General features: G+C 35.0%; 1 long non-coding RNA gene across 1 annotated transcript; it reads right to left on the bottom strand.

Annotated features, from left to right (window-relative positions):
• Positions 1-1,440: 1,440 nt before the first annotated feature.
• LOC136275734 (uncharacterized) lies at positions 1,441-16,205 on the bottom strand. The gene is made up of 3 exons (XR_010714236.1): positions 16,007-16,205; positions 7,982-8,020; positions 1,441-1,561 (listed from the first exon to the last, which is right to left on the bottom strand). It is a non-coding gene; the product is annotated as an uncharacterized lncRNA (long non-coding RNA).
• Between the last annotated feature and the right edge of the window lie 8,606 nt (positions 16,206-24,811).

Here is a 24,811-nt window from a genome sequence, read left to right on the forward strand (position 1 = left end):
ATATGTAATTTAAAAGACAGTTTCAATTTATATTGCCAAGCATACGATGTAGTTCAAAAATTGCGTAAACCTGTTTATCATTGGAACAGGCACAATCCAAGATCAAAACACCTAAAACATATCAATACCCTGATTTCCCCCCGTTAAAAATCAATTTATTTTCATTTGAATATATCCTTGAGGAAATGCCACCATTTTCTTTACCCATGTTTGCTCTAAATCCTTTTCCTTTTAAGCAATTTTATTGATCGACCTTGCTTTGTTGGAAAATTATCTGTAAAGGGCACAACATTTAAGTAAAACATAAACCAAAAGGTTTCTTCATTGTCACAGATTTGATATTTTGTGTACACTTATTAATTGAAATGTGATTGGTTAAAACAATGTAGGCACAAAAAGGAGGACACTGATGAAAACACTTAATATTCATAAGACACTTTCTTAATATTTTCAAGCATGACAACATGATTTAATAGAATAATGAGAAAAAAACCTATTGAATTTCATTTCAACAATGACCCAAGTTAAAACAAAATGATCTAGCATTAAACCAACGAGTGTTGGCATGCAAAAACTGATTACAGCGTGCAATAATCGGCCAGGACCTTTCCACGGCAGCCATCATAGGGCTTTGACCTGGGACACCATTTTGTCACGTGACCTCTATTCGACTTCTTCAGACACTAGTGTACATGTACATATATTTCTTCCATTGAAAATGATTTGAAATAACATTCAGAGTAAACTCGCCACAGGGTAAAAGAGATTAACAAACATAGGCTGTATTCTTTAAAATCAACCTAATAAACTTGACAGATTCATAGAGCTTTAAAAAAAACTAATTTATACATATTTAGCAATATAATTCGTAAAATTTACCGATTTCAACGAACAACTAATATCTCATAGATGTTTATTCAATGATTGAACAGTCATTTGTATCAATTTTAAATACCAGTGACAAAAAAATCCCTGGCGTGCTGGACAAACCTATCCCCCCATTTCTTTTCCCTTCTCTCCTATGAAATTCATTGCAAAGAAATTATTGGTGGACATATTTAAAAGAGAAGACCGTTAGATTTAATTTAGTGAACATCATGACCTCTCAATAACGGGCTTCTAAACTAAGATTGGATTATACCAGACCACAGTTCCACAAGACATTAGACATGGTTAAAATCCACTCGGCGTGAACTTTCAATTTTATTAAATATTAAACTATGTTTGCTTTACTATTTTCAGACACAATGCCATATCTCGATAGACAAGCTAAGAAAATTAAAAGGACAGCTTAAAAGACGGACATTGCGTGTCCGCTATTTTACAGAAACCCATTTTTTAGCCAAGATGTGTCAACTAATTATTTTATTTTTTTAATATGATTTCAAACACCGAAATGAAAAAAAAATTGATTAATTAATTTGTACTTGCCTGGTTTTGCGAGGACTATTCCATTGATCCAATACGAAAGGGCCTCAGTACAATGTGTTGACATTCGCGGAGGCGAACTCTGGCTGACCCTTTACAGCCCGACTTGTTTGGTTGGCGCGCCGGTGATAATCTGAAAGAATTCCGATGTAGAAACCCTCTTCTGCTCTACTCCTATTATACCACCGTCAGCAAACGGACAGCAGAAAATCGGCATTCAGTGCATGTGGTAGGGAAATGAGAAAGCAACGAATTGAATTCAGTAGCTCAAGCTTGTCTCGCTTGGCTGAAGAGGGCGGGTTTTATCCAATAAAATTGTATATATTTTAAGTTTTTGTATTTTTGACCTGAAGGACGCTTGAGTGTGGAGGTTATTGTCCCCTGATATTTGTCCGAGTTGTTTCATATAACTCAACAAGGCTGTGAACTGTATAAGTCTGAAAAACAACGGAGTCAATCCACGTTTACGAGGTCTCTTACAATGACTCACGATCACTTAAAGACAATGGGGAAAATTACGCTGAATCAGGACAGAACAACAACAAAAATTGGGAACATCAACAAAAAAAGAAAAAAGTTGTTCTTATACATTTGTACAACACATTCGATCAAATTTTCAAGATCAAAGTTCTGTTTTCCCGCTCATATTGCATTCAAGTTCCTAAGAAAGAGATAGATTTATTGTGTTCAAACAAAGTCCATAAAATGATTAACTCTAAAATACCCGGTATAATCTTATCGACAACCTGAGCTTATTGAAGACAGTTTTTAAAAATGTATCAGGGTTTGACAATGCTTTAAGACCATCATTTTACTAATTCAAGATGGCGGCCACTTTGTTGGGTTGGGTTTTTCTTTGGCTGCAGCACTGGTTCAGCGGCCGATGAATATCTGTTGCGGCTAGATCAATAACTTTGCTGACACTCAATTTTATTTACGAACACAACAAGCTGCGAACTTAGCGACCATTATATGGGTATTCCTCCATTTTAACGCTATATGTGATGACCACAAATCATAAAGCTGGATAAAAAACCACAAGGAAAACACAACAAGCCTCATGATATAACCATAGCAAAAGGGTTAAACATTATCAACGCAATGCAACAGGCAATAGAATCATATTATCTTATCTGGAATTTCATTAAAGAAATTCATGAAATGATCTAATTTGAGAGTGATTTTCTTTTAACATTGTTATCTTAAAAAAAATCTTTTACCATCTTTCTCGTTTTTGTTTACTGATTATATATATATCAAACAGACAGAACAATTTCCTGATTTTTTTTTTTAATTAACAGTGTTAGTCTGCAAATAATACCAGTAGGGAAAAGTTTAGTCGAAATTTATTTCAAAAGGTTTTTTTCTCGGTTGCTTTGGTTATTTTATTTTTAAAAATATGCAATCTGGTAATAATGCATATTTTTAATGTTAAAATTAAAAAGTGTGTCATACAGAAAATTTTCTTTTTCTAGCTTTGCAAAACGAAATGCTACACAATTTTCTTTCAAAATACAATAAAATTGCAAATCATCGTACACAATAGTGGATTGCTTCTTGATAAATCGCGGGAATATCTTCCAGGCAAAGTCTCGGTCGGAACGGGAGCACGGACCAACCTGACCTAGTATCGTCTGCTGCACGTGGACAAAACACGTGACTTCCATAAATAATTACTGATTTGATTGTTAAAGATATTTCAGCTTTTAATTATCAAATAAGAGGACATGCGAAAATTTGAGAAATGCATTGTGAAGATGACACCCCCTTAAAAAATGCTTAAATTTGTTTTATTTTCATTTATTTTTATCTAAACATTCCTAAATTGTCTAATTATTTATCTAGTTTTTAAAAATGAAATGTTTTTAAAGATAGATTTATTCAGCAACATGTAGATACACTGACATCGTTGGGTTAGCCTGCACTCCCCAAAAGGAAGAATAATTAGCAAAAATATATAAAACTTTATTAGATGTTATACAAAACCCGTCAGATACGACCATTCATCAAAACATACAACTACAACGTGGACTTTCATACACTATTTTTACATACAACTTGTTTGTATAGACTAATTTCATCACCGAGAAAACAAAATTGTAGCTAAACTAACGAGGGCTGGCAATCGCAACTTCTCGGGCCTTTCCGACAGGGTAAGAAAAACCCGAGAAGTTGCGATTGGAGGACTGGATGGTGGTAGCCATTTTTAGACTACAATAATCTCCACTAAATGGAGAGCTCTGTTTAAAGTTACTAAATGATGTTTAAGTTTTACATCTACAATATTCCAATTTTTCTTTTACGGATAAAATTGTATAGCCAAAACTATCGTACATAAATTTTAAACTATATCTGATGGTAATTTGTTGACAATCCAGCCTCCTTGAATCATTGATATATATGGCTTATTAACGTCACACATTTTTATTTCAATATATACAATTTTTTAAACATTTTTCTTTTCTGTAAACTTAACTCAACATTTACCCAATTATGAAAATATTAATCCTACCACTATTTTTTTTTATTTCCCATTTCATTTTTCAGTTGACAAAAAATCAAAATGAAATCAAAGGCAAAACGAGGTTGAATTAGTTAACCAAACCAAGTTTAGCTTTTTAAAAAAAAGATTAACGTCTAAGAACGAACCCTAAACAGCAATTAGTTATCAAAGACAATTTATTTTTTTTTTATATAAATGTCACATTCCTCCACATACCATGGCGTGTGGAACATTTTTATGTCATTACCTGCGTGTCTAAAATTGAGAAATGCGTATCTGAGCTTTTAAGTTGATATCGACTATAGTAGGGTAAAAGAGATCTTAGGAAGGGTCGTAGACTCGTATTATTGTGATAAAATCAAAGTTATACCGCTGCATTCAGCATTTTGTTTAACAAATATTACATGTAGTTTTTACCTATCTAAGGTGCAAAGAACTTTAACGTTATTAGCCATACCGATCCAATTATTTTTTTTACATTCTTGTATTTGATTAACAAATAATAAAAGAAAAGCAAATAATTTCAATTGATATTATAGAATATTGCTTTCAACTAGTTGGACCTAAAAATCAAAGGCTGAATTTCATTCATAGCAAGTTGTATTGCTTTTTCGTTTTCTGACTTTTAAAGATTTGATATTTACGAAATTTGTTAGTTCAATTACCCTCAGCGTTAGCAACAGACTTAGCAACGGGTAACACAACGAATTGTGACATGCGCGTAAATTATGCGCGTACCGTTCGCTGTAGAATTCACATCATTTCTATATAAAAGCAGTTAAAATTTTTCAAAAATTAAGACATTCAGTATACTAAAATAAATAGTGCCTGTATGAGAGGATAACAGTTGAAACTGACACCTCTCGAAAACCATTGTCAACCTCCGCTTCGCGTCGGTCGACAATGGTTTCCTCAGGGTGTCAATTTCAACTGTTACCATCTCAAACAGGCACTATTTTTATAATATTAATTCTACCACTATCTTTTAATATCCCATTTCATTATTCCGTTGACCAAAAATCAAAATGAAATCAAAGGCAAAACGAGGTTGAATTAGTTAACCAAACTAAAACGACGCCATCTTGAGATATAGGGATGTCCGTAGTTTCGTACAAATAGTTTTCTTTAAAATTTTGGATTGAAAAGCCAAAACGTTTGTGACATTAATGATGGCAAAGAACGAGCACAGAGCTGCTCAGTATAGACTAGTGGTCAACAAAACTAGGCGTGTCTTGTCGGGACTTACAAAAAAAGACCTCTGTCTGTTCTGTCTGTTAAGATGATTTATACACTTGGTCAACGAAGAGAATGCATATATATTATATATATATATAACACAAATCATACAAATCTTGTGACCTTAACAGGGCTATAAATAGCCCTACGGTTACGTTGATGCAAAGCACGGTGACCCTGCGACAGTCTCCTCGTCATAAACACATTCATCTTTGCCAAATATTATCCTTGAGCGCTCTTGATATTCTACATCCGTAATATAGCAAATTTCTTCGAAAAATATCGTTATTTAGACTATAAAAAATTAAGGATTTTTGCAATTTCATTGGTTTAAACAACACTATTTTAGATATTTATATTCTTTAAAGAATTTTCTTTTCGGGACCTAAAAATAGCAGCTCAGATATGTTTGCAGATGATGATTTTATGGCATTTGATACTTTTTAAAACAAAATTTTGCACGAAACCACCATTCTTGAATTTCCTTAAAAAAATATAAACAAGTTAATTCTTTTTTTTTTTTGGTGACAATATTTGTTAATTACATCGAATCATTTGACACAGTTGTTACCAATATATCATAGGGTTATTTTACTATATTATATCATCAAACAAGGAAAAGAGGTCTAACATATCAAGCATCGTTGTTAATCTATAAAGAAAAAAGAAAACTTTGCACTTAGTAACAAAAGTTCCAAATTATTTCGTAGCTAAATATAGTGGTAAGTCAAAATGAACCGACCATTTGCCAAGCCCTGCAAAAACCGCCGACTCAAACATGTTTCGGAGTTTTAAATAAATATTCCAACATACAGCCATCTTCGCTAGCCAAGTGTTTTCGGTCCACTTTGCTCCCCATAATGGGGAGCAAAGTGGACCGAAAACCCTTGGCTAGCGAAGATGACATACAGCTAGCGATAGATAAAACAAAATTACTGGCCTTTGCAAAGCCCTGCTTATTTTGACTGATGGCAGCATGATTTGCATTTTTGTGAATATTCTAGTATAGTTTGTAGCTAGTAGTGGGTTAAAGGTTACCGGACATAAGGTATGCAAGGACCTTGCAGAATTTATTGCCGGCAGTATTGTAGTTTTGCTCAAAAGTTACCGGACATGCTTATGTCGAACTTGGCAGAATTGGTTGACGTCAGTATGTTTTGTCTTTTATGATTTTATATGTATCTTTTAGCTGGTGGTGGGTGAAAGGTTACCGGACATAACAGTATGCTTTAAATTTAGAGTTATTTTATTGTAGATTGTAGCTAGTGATGAGATAAGGATGACCAAACATTTGTAGAACCATGACGAATTTGCAGGCGACGGTGTACTTCGCTTTTTTATACATATTTTACTATTTAGTATAGTTTTTAGTGAGTGATGGATCAATGGCTGTTGGAACAAAAAACTGCAGATTAACTGACGATGGTATATTTTGTAGTCTAATATACAAGTATTACAATAGTTCGTGGACAGTTCTCGGGCGTATGTTGAACATAATTATTCTCTTTTAAGAAGTGGATGTAGGCTATGCCTGTCCACTTCTCGAAAGAGAATAACGTTGAACACTGCAAAATTGTGTGACAGCAGTATACATGCATAAAATTCAGTATAGTTTGTAGCTAGTGATGGTTCAAGGTTATCCGATATATGCAACATCCCTGTAGAATTGACTGATAGAAGTATCTTTTGAATTTTATATACAGTACATGTATATTTTCTTATCTGTATCTAGTGATGGACAATAATATAATAGACAAGCAGAACACAGCAGACTACTAGCAGTCCACGATATGTTTTGCATGTTTTAACTATTTTATTGATTTTTTTTTTGGTTAGCGAGGAGTCAAAGGTTACCGGACACATGCAGAACCCTGCAGAATTGGCAGACGACAGTTACCGTAGCTAACAGCGTAAGCGTCACAACAATTTGTCTGCTGCCAACACCTGGTCGTTTGGAACCATGGCCCAAACGTCCGATGTTTTAACATGATAGCATCATCTTAATTATACCACACGGCATTCATAACACTTAAGAGATCCTAGTCATACAGACAGACAAGTAAAGATGTCAATAATTACCGATTGCTGATGACATGCGCATTGAAAAGGTACAAGTGTAGTTTTACAGGTGAATCCTAATTCAAATTAAGTTCACACATTTCAGGTAAATGATCTGGTACAGACAAGAGGGAAACAATGGCGACGGAGGTCAGAGAGAGTTGAGAATCATTAAAACCAGCGCGTCCGCGAAATATCGCCAAACAAAATGCAGTGGTTTGGCTCAAGCTTCAATGTCATCTTGTATGCCATCTTATTACCAAACAACAACGTAAAGAGGAATGTCTTTCTACATGGTATTTGTCATTTTTAGAGGTATTGAAACCTCAAGCACAACATGAATACACATAACAATTGCTAACCACTAACATTTCTCAAGATTACAGCTGAAAGACTGGCTTTGCATTATTAAAAAAATAATGTTTGATATAAGGGTTAAATCAAGTTTTGAAAATTTGAATTCACAACGTGTTGTAATTAAGTGTGTTGAGGTCGTTTTCCTGTCAAGGCTAATGATTTCCTATTATCTTCCTTGTAACTTTGTAGGTACTTATCTAAACCAAGGGATTGACCGGCAACTTCACTAGCTGTAAGGATGGGGGTTTTACATTGTCTACAACTGTCCCTTGCAACAATAAAGCTGACTCAGTTACTAGTAACCCTCAATGTACTTTTACAGATTGTCAAGGGTCTGTACATGCAAGACATAATCCATATACCAGATATAACTATGTATAAAAAGCGAGATGAACTCACCAAAATGTTGATGGTGCAGATGACACTATCACCAGATCTCTGTAAATAAAAAATAAAACAGTTGAGGTCTTGACAATTGTATACTTGCAAGTCAAACAAATATAATTCAAAAAAGAAATAATTCTTCGTTTTGTTGGTCAGCAGAAAATATCCCCTTCGGTAACCTCACTCATTTTAAAATTTTGACCTGATAAAAACGGTCGAGTTGATTTAAACCCCAGATGACCCTACAAACCCCCTCACAACCATACAAACGAGTTTTACAAACGAGCTTCAAAAATATTTCCTTTTCATCCTGAAACGTTTCTTCCCCCTGAAGTATCAGAGGACGCGAAATATAATGATTTTACCTGAGCATTGAGGCATTCATATAACACCAAATTCACCCTCCGAAAGTGAAGAATTACAGGAAAGGTCCCCAAAGCACTTTTTTGTTCACGTGTTCACGACAGAACAAAAAATATAACAAGGACAGTTTTTAAATAAAAATTTGAATGCTCCCTGTGCTAACAACGGGTCCTCACTCTACAGTAAAACAGCAAGGGATTATGGTAAATGTAGAGCTAAGATTATATATTGTATGTTGTTATAAGACTAAAATGGCCGATGACTCTAAAGAGATCTGTCCGCCCTTGCATCCCTTTGAGTAATCCGTTTAACAATCGTTGCAATCGGCTCAGCAGCCTCAATGTTAGATCTTCTTACACACTGCTAACGCGTTGACAACAGTTTCAACAGCTCGATCAGACACAATCCAGTGTTTGATAACTTTGCTGTTACCTCACTCAGAGGATAAATGCTTCTGTAGGTAATCTCCAGCAATTGTTTTGTTCTATATATATAAAACATCTCCATACCACCTGTTGGTTCCTTATTTTAACCTTCAATTCTTTATTAACTATATTTTTCTCAAAACAATATCTTCCTTTTGGGAAGAAAAAGTTGATTTTCGAATTTAAGCTTATTCGGGGACAATAACTCTTAAATATGTCAGCTCATTTTCTAATTTCTAGATTGTCTTTTCATTGAAACCAATGTATTTCCTTTATAATTAATTTCATTTCATTGCTTCACTTTACATAATACTTTCCTTAATCTACTTTTCAAATTCATGTACAATATACGCCCAATTACTGTATTATTATATACTTAGTGCCTGTTTGGGAGGGTAACAGTTGAAATTGACACCCCGAGAAAACCATTGTCAACCGACGCGAAGCGGAGGTTGACAATGGTTTTCGAGGGGTGTCAATTTCAACTGTTATCCTCCCAAACAGGCACTATTTATTTTGTTATACTGAATGTCTTAATTTTTAAGAAAATTTTACTGCTTTTATATAGGAATAACGTGAATTCTACAGCGAACCGTACGCGCATAATTTTCGCGCATGTAACATTTTTTATTGTTATACTTTCATGTTAAATACTGAAATCTGATTGGTTAAGACGCAGTTAATAATATTTACTATTACCCTCAGCGTTAGCAACGCACTTGGCAACGGGTAACATTAAAAAATGTTACATGCGCGAAAATTATGCGCGTACGGTTCGCTGTAGAATTCACGTTATTCCTATATAAAAGCAGTAAAATTTTCTTAAAAATTTTAAAAAAGACATTCAGTATAACAAAATAAATAGTGCCTGTTTGGGAGGATAACAGTTGAAATTGACACCCCTCGAAAACCATTGTCAACCTCCGCTTCGCGTCGGTTGACAATGGTTTTCTCGGGGTGTCAATTTCAACTGTTACCCTCCCAAACAGGCACTATTTATATAATGTTACCCGTTGCTAAGTGCGTTGCTAACGCTGAGGGTAATAGAAAGGATTATGAACTGCGTCTTAACCAATCAGATTTCAGTATTTAACATGAGAGTATAACAATATATAAATAGTGCCTATTTGGGAGGGTAACAGTTGAAATTGACACCCCGAGAAAACCATTGTCAACCGACGCGAAGCGGAGGTTGACAATGGTTTTCGAGGGGTGTCAATTTCAACTGTTACCCTCCCAAATAGGCACTATTTATATAATATTACATTATTTCAAAAAGAATGCAAAATCGAAAAATTATTTCTATACTTACTTTAAAAACATACTTTTACGCGATTTATCCCCTGCACATTTTCGATTTACTAATAAATGAATCGTAACCGGATAAGATACGGAATGCGTTTCCCTCCCTACACTTAGAATATTCTGCCTCCTCAGCATCACCGGCCATGAAGTCAGTGCCCGGTAAACGTGCCACGCAGAATCAATAACCCTCACCGACAGAACCGAATTTTTTTATTATCATTGCGCGCGTTAACTTGTTTCATTTTGCATCCATAGAACGGATATTCCATTTATATACGGAAATGGGCTACAAATAAAAAAAAAACACTATTTGGGCAATAAAAAAGAGGGGAAGGTAAAGAAAAATAAAACATGGAAAAAATAATGGATTAATTATCAGAAAGGAAGTATACATCGAATCCCATCCATTATCTACTATCTGGTATTTTGGATCACTGAAAATTGAAGAGAGGACTTGAAAAGTGTGCTGACATAAAGTTTATTGAAGCATTTCACTAAATTAATTAAAGTTATTGTTATATTTATCGCAAACATTTTGCATGAAAATAAATGACATGATTTTTTTTATTCTTTGAAACTATACAAGGTTTTTAACCTACATGTATACATTAAAGACGAATGTTTTCCTCGTCCTCCGTTGAAAATTAAATTAACAGATAACTTCGAACTTCAAACGCACACTGTCACATAGAGAATTTGTGCTTCGGATTTCTTATATATACCATATCGTTCTTAAAGAGAAACCCGCTAAACTTCTAAAGTTAAAATATTTTTGAAATTACGGTATATGTACCGTAAACATTCATTGTCTGTTTTATCACGGGGTGTGTGTCACACGAGAGCATGTTCGATTAAAACAAATCATTTGAAAACTTCGATTGTGACCAACATTTGTCAAACAAAGCAATTTGTATGCAGTTAAAATATTAAAAGATGGCAGAGAAGGTGTCAATGTTGATGCACGATCTGAAAGGCCAATTTGTCATTGCAACCAAATATAAAGATGAAACCTTCCTGTAATTATTGAATTGTTTTAAACAATTTAAAAGGGAAAGGTACACATATAGTTCGTACAGAGCAGATACCAATGGGGACAGTTTATGAAATATTTACAAAAACCTTGGATAAAGGGGGATTTCTGCTTGTTGAATACCTTAATTGTTGACTGAATGAGATACAGCAATATGCAATATAGTCTTCTTGCTTGTGCGAAAAAAGCCCTTCCTATCGGTATTTGTTGGGTAAATATATGTAAACAATATTGTAACAGGGGAAGAGTGCGTGCTTAATGTTCAGGCGACCATACAACACCATAATAAAGTAAAGATGATAAAAAATATAGGCTTTTATCATCCAATAAATGTAAGATGCTTTTGAAATATAAAAATTAATCAATACTGTTTACATATACTGTTTTCACTAATTTGGTGGAAAGGGGGGTCCAACTGCCTATAATACTTGGTACTAACTGAAGACCAAACAAACGCAGAAATATTTAAAAACTGAAACAGTAATAACAAAATCAGACGTCAACAAAAAAAACCAAGTATTGATCTTGAGCCTTTTCCCTTTTGCATTATAATGTTCAAGCTAAGTCCAAATCCGAGAAAGTCCCGAAATTCCTGAAATTCCTCGTTTAAGAAGGACTTTTTGTCATATATTTCTTATCCTCCTTACTCTCCAACACCCCCCCCCCCCTTCCGCCTAACTCTTTTTCGTTTCTACTAAATTTTACGATATTTTTCAAGTCAAAAGCATCAGTTGAATTACAAATGTAGATTGATTGCCATATAAATAGTGTATGCATAAAAGACGAGCACAGAAAAACGTAAGAATCGGATTGTACGTCTTGCAATGTGTATATGCATCTAGCATGAAAGATAGAACTTCGAAGAGATAAAATAAATGAAATATTCCATTTTGGGTTTTTTTCTTCACCAAGAACAAAACTCTCTGAATACCCCTCGTACAATATTGATATAGATGCTGCCACAAAAAACCACACAAACCAGTCTAAAAAAGCATTGATAATCAGTATGCCCAATATACCTAACAGTTATATGCGCTCTTATATATTTCTCAATTTCGACAACATTTTGATAATCTGATTAAGTTATATCTTCAACTTAGAACCAATTAAAGCTTGCCTTGAACTAACCATCTACTAACTAATTGGACTAAATTTTACACAAAAGACGAGAAAAAGCCTCCAATTTTTATCTTGTTTGCTCTTTGTAAAGTTACAATTAAATAATTTCCCCTGAGAGTGCAGAACGGGCAAAAAGTTGGATACTTTTAGATTGATTAACATTTATTGTAATTTCCATAATTCAAGATATTTTTTGAAACAATTTAACTGTTTTGAATGTCATCTTTAATTGCACATATCAATATCATAGCATCCGCATATAACTTTAATATTATTCAATCTCAATCGCCATATATTGACGAAATACTACATGTACCATAAAATCGGGACGATCCTACCCCATGTATATTGTGGCGTTAAATGACTAAATTGTATCACAAAACGATATTTACATAACTTTCACATATAGGAATTAGCTTTGAGTTTAATTTTTTTGTTTGGTTGTTTTAAAAATAAATTGAAGTCGTTAATGCTACAGTTCTGATTTATAGAAAAAAAAATTCCCCAGTTGCTCTTATTACTTTGAATATAAGTATTCCTGTATCAATATGATGTTATTGCTTTAACTAGCTTAATAAGATGCCTAAAATATATATAAAAATGAAAATTATCGAACGCCTCAACTGTCTTATGTGGATGATCTTCGTTATATATGATGATACTTCTTCATTTCATGCTGATACTTTGTCTTAAAATACTATTACTTTAACATTATATAACGATACTTCAACATTAAATGCTGACGAAGTATCATCATAAAATGAATTTTATCCACATAAGGCAGTTAGGGCGTTCCATAGAAAATAAGAAAAATATTAAAACCATACATATAAAAAAATAAAAATGTTGTATAAACAAATAAATAAATGAATAATAACAGTAATTATATAAATGAATATATCATGGGAAACCCATTCTTTTCAATTGGTGGCCGCAAAAGGACGATGGACAAATTATTGTTCGGTCATGATATTACGCGGTTTTTATTACACACGATAATTAATAAAAAAAATAAATAATCCAAATCAAATGCAAGAAGACAAGAAATTCCCTCTCTCTCTCTCTCTCTCTCTCTCTCTCTCTCTCTCTCTCTCTCTCTCTCTCTCTCTCTCTTACTGACAAGTTCGTTAAAGGTGCTGTTTTCTGATTTACTCGGATTGGATAGTGTTTAAATTAATCATTAACACGTTCAGTATGTACATGTAATCATCCCAATAAAAGTAAGACATTTTATCTGTGATGTTTTTGTAATATTATTTGAAATATCCTACTATTTAAAAATTTTATGCAAATATATTGTCCAAGATAAACTAAGGATATTAATTTTTATGCTCCAAAATATTTTATTTTAATTATTTTTACTTAATCAAAGTTTCAAAAACCAGAAACTAAGATTTTGTCACAAGTTTAGAACTAGAAAACTGATGTGTGTGTGTGTGTGTGTGTGTGTGTGTGTGTGTGTGTGTGTGTGTGTGTGTGTGTGTGTGTGTGTGTGTGTGTGTGTGTGTGTGTGTGGTGTGTGTGTGTGTGTGTGTGTGTGTGTGAGAGAGAGAGAGAGAGAGAGAGAGTTACATGTTAGTAGCGATTGAGAGGTATATGATAGAGGTAACAGGTTAATGTCTATGATGTACTAATCACAGGTCGGATGGTTCTAGTAATAGTTTATAATTGCAGATTGTGAATGGCGCACAATATGTGACGGTGCAAACTTCTACTGTCCCGCAGTGTGAAGTGTAGCGTTTCTTATCTGAAATCCGGGGTCGACGAAGAGTCAAGGCCAAGATGGGTGAAAGATCTCGATAGACCTTTTTTTCTCTCCTTGCTCACTAAAAGCGAAATAACATCGACGTCATAAAATCAATGTAGCATACAATACAGAATAACGCATTACTAAGTAGCATGCATAAGAAGAGGCGCAATTCAGATTTACTTATAACGGTGAAGATCTTCTTACGGCAGTTATGTTAATAGCCAGGTATCACCAGTATAAAGTACTGATCGACACGTGAAATAGGTCATTAGCTACAAGGATTATCCGTTGATTGTGGCGGGGAATATCCTCTTGGTACCCCCGACGCATTGCGCAGACGAGCCACATCTGCCAAAATGCGTTTTCAAGGTTATCACTTGAGTGTGGAATTCAGTTGATCAGAAAAAGCACAAAATAGTTTGTGGGGAGGGGGAGAGAGGAAGGTTAAAATGTTAATTCCCCCCTTTTAAAATTAGCATGATTTATACAGACGGCAGCGTTATTTGGCGCGGTTTTATGGCTGCTCCGCGTCTCTCTGGAGAGCAGTTACCGCCCTTGCTAGCGATACACATAATTCCTCCATAATTAATCAGCCCATATAGATCGAGATGACCAGTTAATCTACATGGCGGGTCACACAGCTGCTGATGGTTTGCAAGGCATCATGGAAAAATCAGTACTGTGTGTGGCCAGTTCCTGGTTTTGAATTACGTCTATACATACGATTATTTTTCTTTGCTTTCTTTTTTGTCGATAAATCGAAAGGGCGCTATGGGTATGTGTGTTGGGGGGGGGGGGGGTGACCTTTTTAATTTATGATCGGTTGCAAATTTTTTAATATGTTAAGAGAAAATCGATACATGTTGATTTCACATAAGTGTGAGATCGGATTTGTAAGTCTGCATTTGAGCAAATGATTGACATCAATGAATAAAACATTTTTTATGTACTCATCAATCAATTCACGTACATAAATATACCATCCATATTTTAAAGCAAGCTCTTGAGAGCAAGTGAATAAAAAGTTTTTGCAACAATATCACTAGATTACTTCATCAGATTTAACATTTCACTTATATATATATTAGTCTCTAATATTTCTACATTATACAGTTATAAATTAATTCAATGCCATAAAGTTTCGCTTCCAATTTAACATTTAAAAATAATAGAATATCAAGAAATGTAAAGTGAAAACTCTTCTATTTGCGCCCTCTCTCTCTCTCCTCTCTCTCTCTCTCTCTCTCTCTCTCTCTCTCTCTCTCTCTCTCTCTCTCTCTCTCTCTCTCTCTCTCTCAACATTTCCTATCCGTTCAATTGTGAATTTATTAATTTAGAAAATTGATGACTCACCATTCGTGTTAAGCGGTCAGTTTCACTAATTGTACAATTTCGTTTTTCAGGATTTGGACGAGACCCTAGGCGGAAATTTCCTTGACTCTTCCGGTAATGTCTGACGGGGGTTTCTCGAAAAGTAAACCACGTTTTAGGGGATGCCAGTTAGTAGATGAGCATTGTTATCATTGATAGATCGAAAATAATGGCAGACTGACCCGCAGGCTTGTGTGTATTGTCGGACCAAGCAGAAAAATCAATCCTCATTGTCCGATCTTTTGTTAATGGCCGGCAAACAATGTCTGTGCGTCACATATATAAACGCATTTACATTCTAAAAATGTATCTACGTTTACCGAACCATCTGTTCACTTTCCTTATTCAAAGTTCAACCGTGCTAAATTTAATTATGTTTTTAAGTTCTACAACCGGTCGTGAGTTTACATTTAAAAGTTCACATTCACCTAATCCTACTTCAAGCCGAAATGTACCGCCAGGAGTATAGTCTGTCATAAAATTCAAATCCTTCTGTAAACTTCTCACTTCAAATACAAAACATGTAAATAATTCGCATTTCCCGTGCGAAGTACATCGTCAAAATTTGTACATCCCCTTGTGTTGCCTCAGTAGTGACCAGCCACATACATACCGGTTTACCTTCATACAACGTATACATATTCTTGATAAACGAACGAATAAATAAAAATACTCACAATTACAGAAATATTCCATTGGCAATAGCGTCGCATTGAGATAAAGTTAGTTGTGATTTAAGTCACGTAAATTTCTCCGACCATCACACTCGCCAGTCACTTTGTCCGTGGAGAAGGCAGGAGAGAAAGAGAGATTTTTTTTGTACGCGAGCGCAAAGTCGACCTCGGGCTGACCTCGCCAGCTCGCCAGATTTAGAGCAGTATACGGTTAACTAGCCTTATATTCTATTACACTAAAAAAGAAGACCCTCCTTTCTGTTATTTTACCATAAATTAACGAACTAAAATGATCCAAATTTTCCAAGTTTGATGTCCCTTAAATGATGCGTTCGGAAGCGCGTGCGATATTGTGCCCCCCCCCCCCCCCTCCTTTCAGTTGATAAATTACGCATCGATCAGATAACACTGCAGAGCATCCTTATTTGACAAATATGTGCTAGAAGCATCATTAAATTCTAATCAAGTCTTGTCGAGTAGTTTTCAAAACCTTTATTAATTTTCCCGATGATAGACTAACCATAACACTAATCTGACGTATTACAACACGGCACAATACGAGACAATGGAAGAACCGTTTGCTTATTTGATGCTGTAAGTTCCAGACAGCGATTTTTTTTTTTGTACTTTGTTTACTAGCATCATACATGTATATTAAACTAGGTGCTTAATTCCAGATGCCACACCTGTATGTACGTTAACAAATGTACGCATGCTCCAAGCCTTAAAAAAATAAATGTGAATCTTCGTTACACCCCGTATCTTGGTCAACAGGACAGACCAAAATATACAGGTATTCATCAAATTGTAGATGAAAGGTATTCTGCGTGTCAAATGGCCGTTGGTGAGATAAAAATAGAAAAAGATGGCCAACTTTAGTAATGTACGAAGGACATAAGTCAGGCAGCCAGTCACCCCCTGTTTTATATCTCTGAACTATTAATACAAACCCAAGTCGGCGTTTTTATACACATGGTTAACCCCTCTCTAGCCGACTGCCTGAACGTTCACATCATACATAAAGTTACAATGAACAAATTGTTCATAAATACTATGATTATGATATTAATCTGTAAATAAAATATTACACATACTCTATTTAATTGACTTTTTAACTACAAGCCATATAATGAGTCTTTATTTCGTTTCAATATGGGTTTTTTTCAAGAGTTTACTATTTCGTAACTAATAGTGAAATAAAAAGTTTTGTTTTGACTGTTAATGTTATGTTTTGTTTTTCCGTTAGGAATGATAAAAATATTATGGATCTAGTAAAGAAAGTATGTCGTATTTAAAGGTTAAAACAAATGTTACCAATCCCAATTAAACTACTTCAAAGTTCCACTTTACGATATGAAATTATTACGAAATTACAACCATATAAATTATTCTGAATGGGTTGATTAGGCCTCAGAACAGTACACCCGAGTCCTGTAACTTGTCCTCGATTGTGCCCCACCCCCTAACACTCCATCCCCTTCCCGCATTTTGGGTTTACGCTCGTCCCTCTAGCTCAGATAAGAGGGCCCTCGCCGTCTTTCCCCACTACTTGGTCGGCGGACAGAGTTACCGTGATAGTCAAATACGTGTTTAAATATCTGACCACAATAGCATGTCTAGACTGCTAACGTTTTCACTGTGAACAAAGAAATGGCTAAACCCACGCAGGGCTCAGCAAAGGAAACTTATTTATCGGTTGACCTTAGATATATGAACGAGAACAACTTTTCCTCCTTCTACCATTAGAACTTTACTTCCTTTCTTTTACACGAAGGCCCTTTCCGGTGTAAATAATTTCCCCATTATGTATCTGAAGTTTTCTACATTATCGACTGGCTGATCCTCTAAGTGCCTTGGTCAGTTTTTGTCAGACTGACCCCAATAAGAACACGAAATCGGAATGCAATAGTTCAGAGAGCAAATTAACACAAAAAACTATTACGTGCTTGTTTTGAAAAGAGTTGCATAACGGTTGGCCTGACGGATTGAACGGACAGGTCACTGTAACCGGGCGAACCCTACCGTGTCTGACCAGGTGTCAATCACAAGAGCTAGCCGGGTAACTGAGAGGGTGTCCTATGGACTGTAAGGTGAGGGGATGGGGGTATGAGTACTTCAAGTGGCAGCTGGCGTGCCATCGAGGATCCTGGTGAACTGTTTACAATAAATCCCAAACGTTTCAGTCGATCTAGTTCAAGTACATTTCTTTCATTTTTCAGAGAGAGAGAGAGAGAGAGAGAGAGAGAGAGAGAGAGAGAATATGTACCGTAACAATCAGACCAAACCTAACAGAAAATAGACCCCAAATAAACCAAGGCTAGGGGTTACATTCGGGGTCTGCTCTTGGGGTTTACTCTGGGTTTGCTATAACAGACCCAAAGTTATCTAGAGTAAACCCAAAGTAAACATAGAGTAAACCCAGAAAGGAGTCAAAGGACACAGAGAGTAAACCCCCTGCCCCTGAAAGCAGACGCTGCATTTGCATGTGGAATATACACAAGGGGCGGGACTTATAGGCGGTAAGATGATGAGATAAAAGACGGGTCTGCCTCACGCTTCAGTTCGTAAAGTAGACCCCAAAAGCGACCTCTGAATACGCCCCGATGGTAAACCCTGAAAGTAAACCCGGGGGCTGCTCTGGTGTTGGGTTAGATCCGGTCGGTACTATTATTCTGACTGTGTGTATAGTAAGGTAAAAAAAATGTTACTATGAGTTGATGGACCATTTTAGGAGGCTAGTGGGTAAACATAATACATGTACCTATCTGATCTACAAAAAATACTCTAACTATAAACTATTTTTTAGCAAAGAAAAATATTTTAGAATTGAGAATTTCCCTTTCAAATTGAGGGGGTTATATAGTTTATAAAGTGAACACAAACATCAAGGCCTCTTTACATTTAGCATGCAGGATACCAGTAATCCATCGTTTTATGGACCCCAGATTTAATGAACAGAATGACTATGGTGAAATGGATTGAGTATTATTATCTGTGCCCATCATGATGTTTTTCCACGCATTTCCAATACAGGTACATAAATACAACCCGAGACTGTCTTTACCAACGCACCTTACTTGGAGTCTGATTATAATTAAGAATGCATTATGATCAATCTCTATTCTTGAATGTCAATGCTAATTATCGCAAACTGTAGGTCTAGGCGACGAGCTATTGGTTTGTCAGGTCCTTTGATTAGGGACTGGAGGTGGTCATTATTGTGGTCCATCGTTTGTCAGTTATTTTGCGTTCTTTCACAGATTATAAAACCGCTATTTTTCAACATGAAGAAGGAGAGAGAGAGAGAGAGAGAGAGAGAGAGATAGAGAGCCTACAAACCAGAAATAAACAGTCACAATAATAAAATAAATAGTCAACAACCATATTACGAAATATCCATCAACAGTCTCTATACTAGTCAACAAAATTCATTAGTCCAGACACAGAAGTCAACGAAATGTCTATCCACAGTCTCTAAACTAATCAACAACAATCATTAATCTAAATGACATCATCGAACCCGCCATAAACAGTCACTATGCTAAACAACAACAATCATTTATCAAGACACAGAAGTAAACAAATTGTCCATCAACAGTTCCTTTACTAGTCAACAACTCTCATTGATCTAAATACATAAGTGAACAAATTATCTATCAACAGTCACAATACTAGTCAAAAACAATTATTTATCAAGAGACAAAAGTCAATGAACCAGCAATCAACAGTCATTATACTAGTCAACAACAATCATTGATCTAGAAACAGACGTCAACGATTATCCAGCAACAGTTACAATACTAGTCAACAACATTCATTGGTCCAGAGACAAATGTCAACCAACCAGCTATTATGGTAGTCAAATTGTCCATCAACAATTTCTTTACTAGTCAACAACACTCATAGATCTAGAGACATAAGTGGACAAATTATCTATCAACAGTCACAATACTAGTCAAAAACAATTATTTATCAAGAGACAAAAGTCAATGAACCAGCAATCAACAGTCATTATGCTAGTCAACAACAATCATTGATCTAGAAACAGACGTCAACGTATTATCCCGCAACAGTCACAATACTAGTCAACAACAATTATTTATCAAGAGACAAAAGTCAATGAACCAGCAATCAACAGTCATTATGCTAGTCAACAACAATCATTGATCTAGAAACAGACGTCAACGACTATCCAGCAACAGTTACAATGCTAGTCAACAACATTTATTAGTCCAGAGACAATTGTCAACCAACCAGCTATTATGGTAGTCAAATTGTCCATCAACAATTTCTTTACTAGTCAACAACACTCATATATCCAGAGACATAAGTGGACAAATTATCTATCAACAGTCACAATACTAGTCAAAAACAATTATTTATCAAGAGACAAAAGTCAATGAACCAGCAATCAACAGCCATTATACTAGTCAACAACAATCATTGATCTAGAAACAGACGTCAACGATCAGCCAGCAGCAGTCACAATACTAGTCAACAACATTCATTAGTCGAGAGACAAATGTCAACCAACCAGCTATTATGGTAGTCAAATTGTCCATCAACAGTGTCTTTACTAGTTAACAACACTCATTGATCTAGAGACATAAGTGGACAGTCACAATACTAGTCAAAAACAATTTTTATCACGAGACAAAAATCAATGAACCAGCAATCAACAGTCATTATACTAGTCAACAACAATCATTGATCTAGAAAGATATGTCAACGATTATTCAGCAACAGTTACAATACGAGTCAACAACATTCATTAGTCCAGAGACAAATGTCAACCAACCAGCTATTATGGTAGTCAACAACAATCATTTATCCAGAGACAGAAGTCAACGACCCATCCATCAACAGTCACTAAACTAGTCAACAACAATCATTGATCTAGAGACAAAAATCACCAAATTGTCCATCAAGTGTCACAATACAATCAGCAACAATCATTGATCTAGAGACAGAAATCAATGAACCATCCATCAACCATCATTGTACTAATCAACAACAATTCATTAATCCAGACACAGAAGTTAACGAACCAGCCATCAAAAGTCACTAAACTAATCAACAACAATCATTTATCCAGAGACAAATTTCACCGACTTATCCATCAACATTCACTTTATTAATTTTTAACATTCACTAATCCAGAGACAAATGTCAACAAACCAGCCATAAACAACCATTTTACTGGTCAATCATTTAAAAAGACACAGAAGTCACCGACCGAGCCATCAACAGTCTAAATACTAGTCAACAACAATATAGAGACAAAAGTCAACAGTCACAATACTGATCAACAACATTCATTAATCCAGACACAGAAGACAACGAACCAGACGTCAACAGTCTAAATAGTAGTCAACAACAATCATTGATCTAGAGACAAAAGTCACCGAATTATTCATCAACAGTCACAATACTAATCAACAACATTCATTAAACCAAACACAAAAGACAACGAACCAGCCAATAACAGCCATTATACTAGTCAACAACAATCAATTATAAAGACACAGATTTACAATACTAATCAACAACAATCATTAATTAAGACACATAGAAGTCAACAAACCAGCCATCAATAGTTGCAATACTAGTCATTTATCTAGAGAAAGATGTCAATGAATTATCCATCAACAGTCACTATACTTGTCCACAACATTCATTAGTCCAGAGACAGAAGTCCAAAAACCAGCCATCAACAGTCACTATACTAGTAAACAACAATCATTTATCAAGAGACAAAAGTCAATGAATCAGCCATCAACTGCCATTAACTAATCAACAACAATAATTTATCAAGACACAGAAGTCAACGAACCCAACACTAACAGTCATTTTACTAGTCAACAACATTCATTGCTCTAGAGACAAAAGGCACTATACTAATTAATAACAATCATTAATTAAAGAACAAATTTCACCGAATTATCCATCAACAGTCACTATATAAATCAACAACATTCATTAATCCAAAGACAAACAAAAGTCAACAAACCAGTCATCAACAGTTACAATACTTGTCAACAACAATTATTTATCCAGAGACAGATGTCACCGAATTATCCATCAACTGTCACTATACTAGTCGACAACATTCATTAGTCCAGAGTGAGAGGTCAACGATATGTCTATCCACAGTCTCTATGCTAGTCACATCAATCATAAATATGGAGGATGTCAACGAACCAGCCATCAACAGTCACTATGCTAGTCAACAACAATTCATTTATCCAGAAACAGACGTCAACAAATCAGCCATCAACAGTCACAATACTAGTCAACAACAATCATTAATGAAGAGGATGTTATTGAAACAGCCATCAACAGTTACAATACTAGTCATCAACAATAATAAATCTAGAGGATGTCATCGAACCAGCTATCAACAGTCACTATACTAGTCAACAAAATGCATTAGTCCAGAGACAGAACTCAATGAACCAGCCATCAACAGTCATTATCTTGTCAACAACAATCATTTATCCAGAGACATATGTCAACGAATTATCCATTAACCGTCACTATGATAGTCTACAACATCATTAATTCAGAGACAGGACACAACAAACACGCCATCAACAGTCATTACACTAGTGAAAAACACTACTCAATCAGGTGAGCTAAAAAACTTATCGTACTATCCAATTAATTTCATTAAAAAAAACCCATTCTAGTCATTGACAAAAGTATTGGTTTGCCATAGACATCATACAGTCCTCGTTTTAGCCAACAACAGCAATGGTATACCATAGACAACAGTCATCGTTCATTCATAGACATTTATCGTATACGTCAATGAAAATATTCGTGGTATATCATTGATATAAGTCCTTGTGCTTGAAAACAATAGTATTGATATATAGACAATAGTCATTGTTCATGTTAACAAAAACAAAGGCATGCCAATAACAACAGTAACTGCACTAGTCAACAACAACAATAGTAAACCATAGACAACAGTCATTGCACTAGCCAACAACATACTCATCGTACTAGACAATAAAAGCAATGGTATATAACAGTCATCATTCTAGCAAACAACAGCATTGATAGACCACAAGTAGCAGTCATTGTACTTGTTAACAACAGCAGTAGTATATCATAGTCAGCAATCACTGAACACCAAATCAAGGTCAATGCATACTCTTAAATCAACAATAATTGTATATCATTGACAACAGTCATCATTCTAGTCAACAACAGCAATGGTATATCAAAGACAACAGTTGTTGACGTAGTAAACAACAGCAATGGTATATCAATGACAACAGTCGTTGACGTAGTAAACAACAGTAATGGTATATCATAGACAACGGTTATCGTATTAGCTAAGAACAGTACTAATGGTATACCATGGACAACAGTCAGCAAGTCAACAATATTAAAAGTATATTAAAAGTATACTATGGACAACAGTCATTGTACTAGTTGATAACAACACTAATGGAATGCTTATATAAAGACAACAGTCTTTGTCGTAGTCAATAACACTAATTTTACACTATAGACAACAGTTTTTGTTCTAGAAAACGAGAACAATGATATACCATAAACACAATAATCGTACTAATAAACAACAGATATGGTTTACAATAAACAACAGTTATCCTATTAGCCACCAACAGCAATGATATACCATTGATTACAATCATCGTACAAGTCAACAATAGTAATGGTATAGTAGTACTACAAACAATTTTAACATTCCTCGGACTAGTTTACAACACCATTGGTATACTACAGACAACAGTCATCGTACATCGTTTTACCAACAAAAGCCACTGTACTTAAAACAAAAAACCAGTAATCGTATACCATAGACATCAGTTCTCGTAATAGACAGCAGCATTGATATATGATAAACAACAGTCATCGTATTTATTAAAATCAGTAAAGAAATACCATATAGAGCTGTCATCGTACTTGCCAACAACAATAACATTATACCATAGACAACAGGCATAGTTTTAGTCAATATAGTTGTCATAGACAACAGCATTCAATCAGACCAACAACAGCAATGGTGTAACATAGACAACAGCTATCATACTAGTCAACAATAGTATTGGTGTGCCATACAGTCATTGTACAGCAAACAGAAGCAATTGCATATTATAGACAACAGTTATCATTCCAGTGAACAACAGCAATTGCGTACCATAGACAGCAGATATGGTACTAGTTAACAAAAAAAGGTGATACCAGTCATTGCTCTAGTCAAAAACAGCAATGATGTACCATAGGCAACTGTCTTTTCTAGTTAATTACAGCAATGGTTAATCAAAGACAGCCATTATACTAGCCAACAACAACAATTGTATATTATAGACAACAGTTATCGTATTAGTAAAAAAACAGCCATGGTAAACCATAGACTACAGTCATCTTTGTAGTCAACAACAGCAATGGTATACCATAGACAACCGTCCTCATTTTAGCCCACAACAGTAATTGATGTCATGAACAAGTTATTGTACTTGTTATCAACTGCAATTGGTGCCATAGACAAAATTACCACATATCATCAAACACAATAGTGTGTCATAAACAACAGTCATTATTTAACAACAGTATTGGTTTACCATGTTTACCATACACAACAACTATTGCCACCAACAGCAATAGTATACCATAGATAACTGTCCTCATTTTAGCCCACAACAGTTATTGATGTCATGAACAAGTTATTGTACTTGTTATCAACTGCAATGGGTGCCATAGACAAAATTACCACATATCATCAAACACAATAGTGTGTCATAAACAACAGTCATTATTTAACAACAGTATTGG

Source organism: Magallana gigas, chromosome 5 (genome assembly GCF_963853765.1).
Source record: "Magallana gigas chromosome 5, xbMagGiga1.1, whole genome shotgun sequence".
Lineage (NCBI taxonomy): Eukaryota > Metazoa > Mollusca > Bivalvia > Ostreida > Ostreidae > Magallana > Magallana gigas.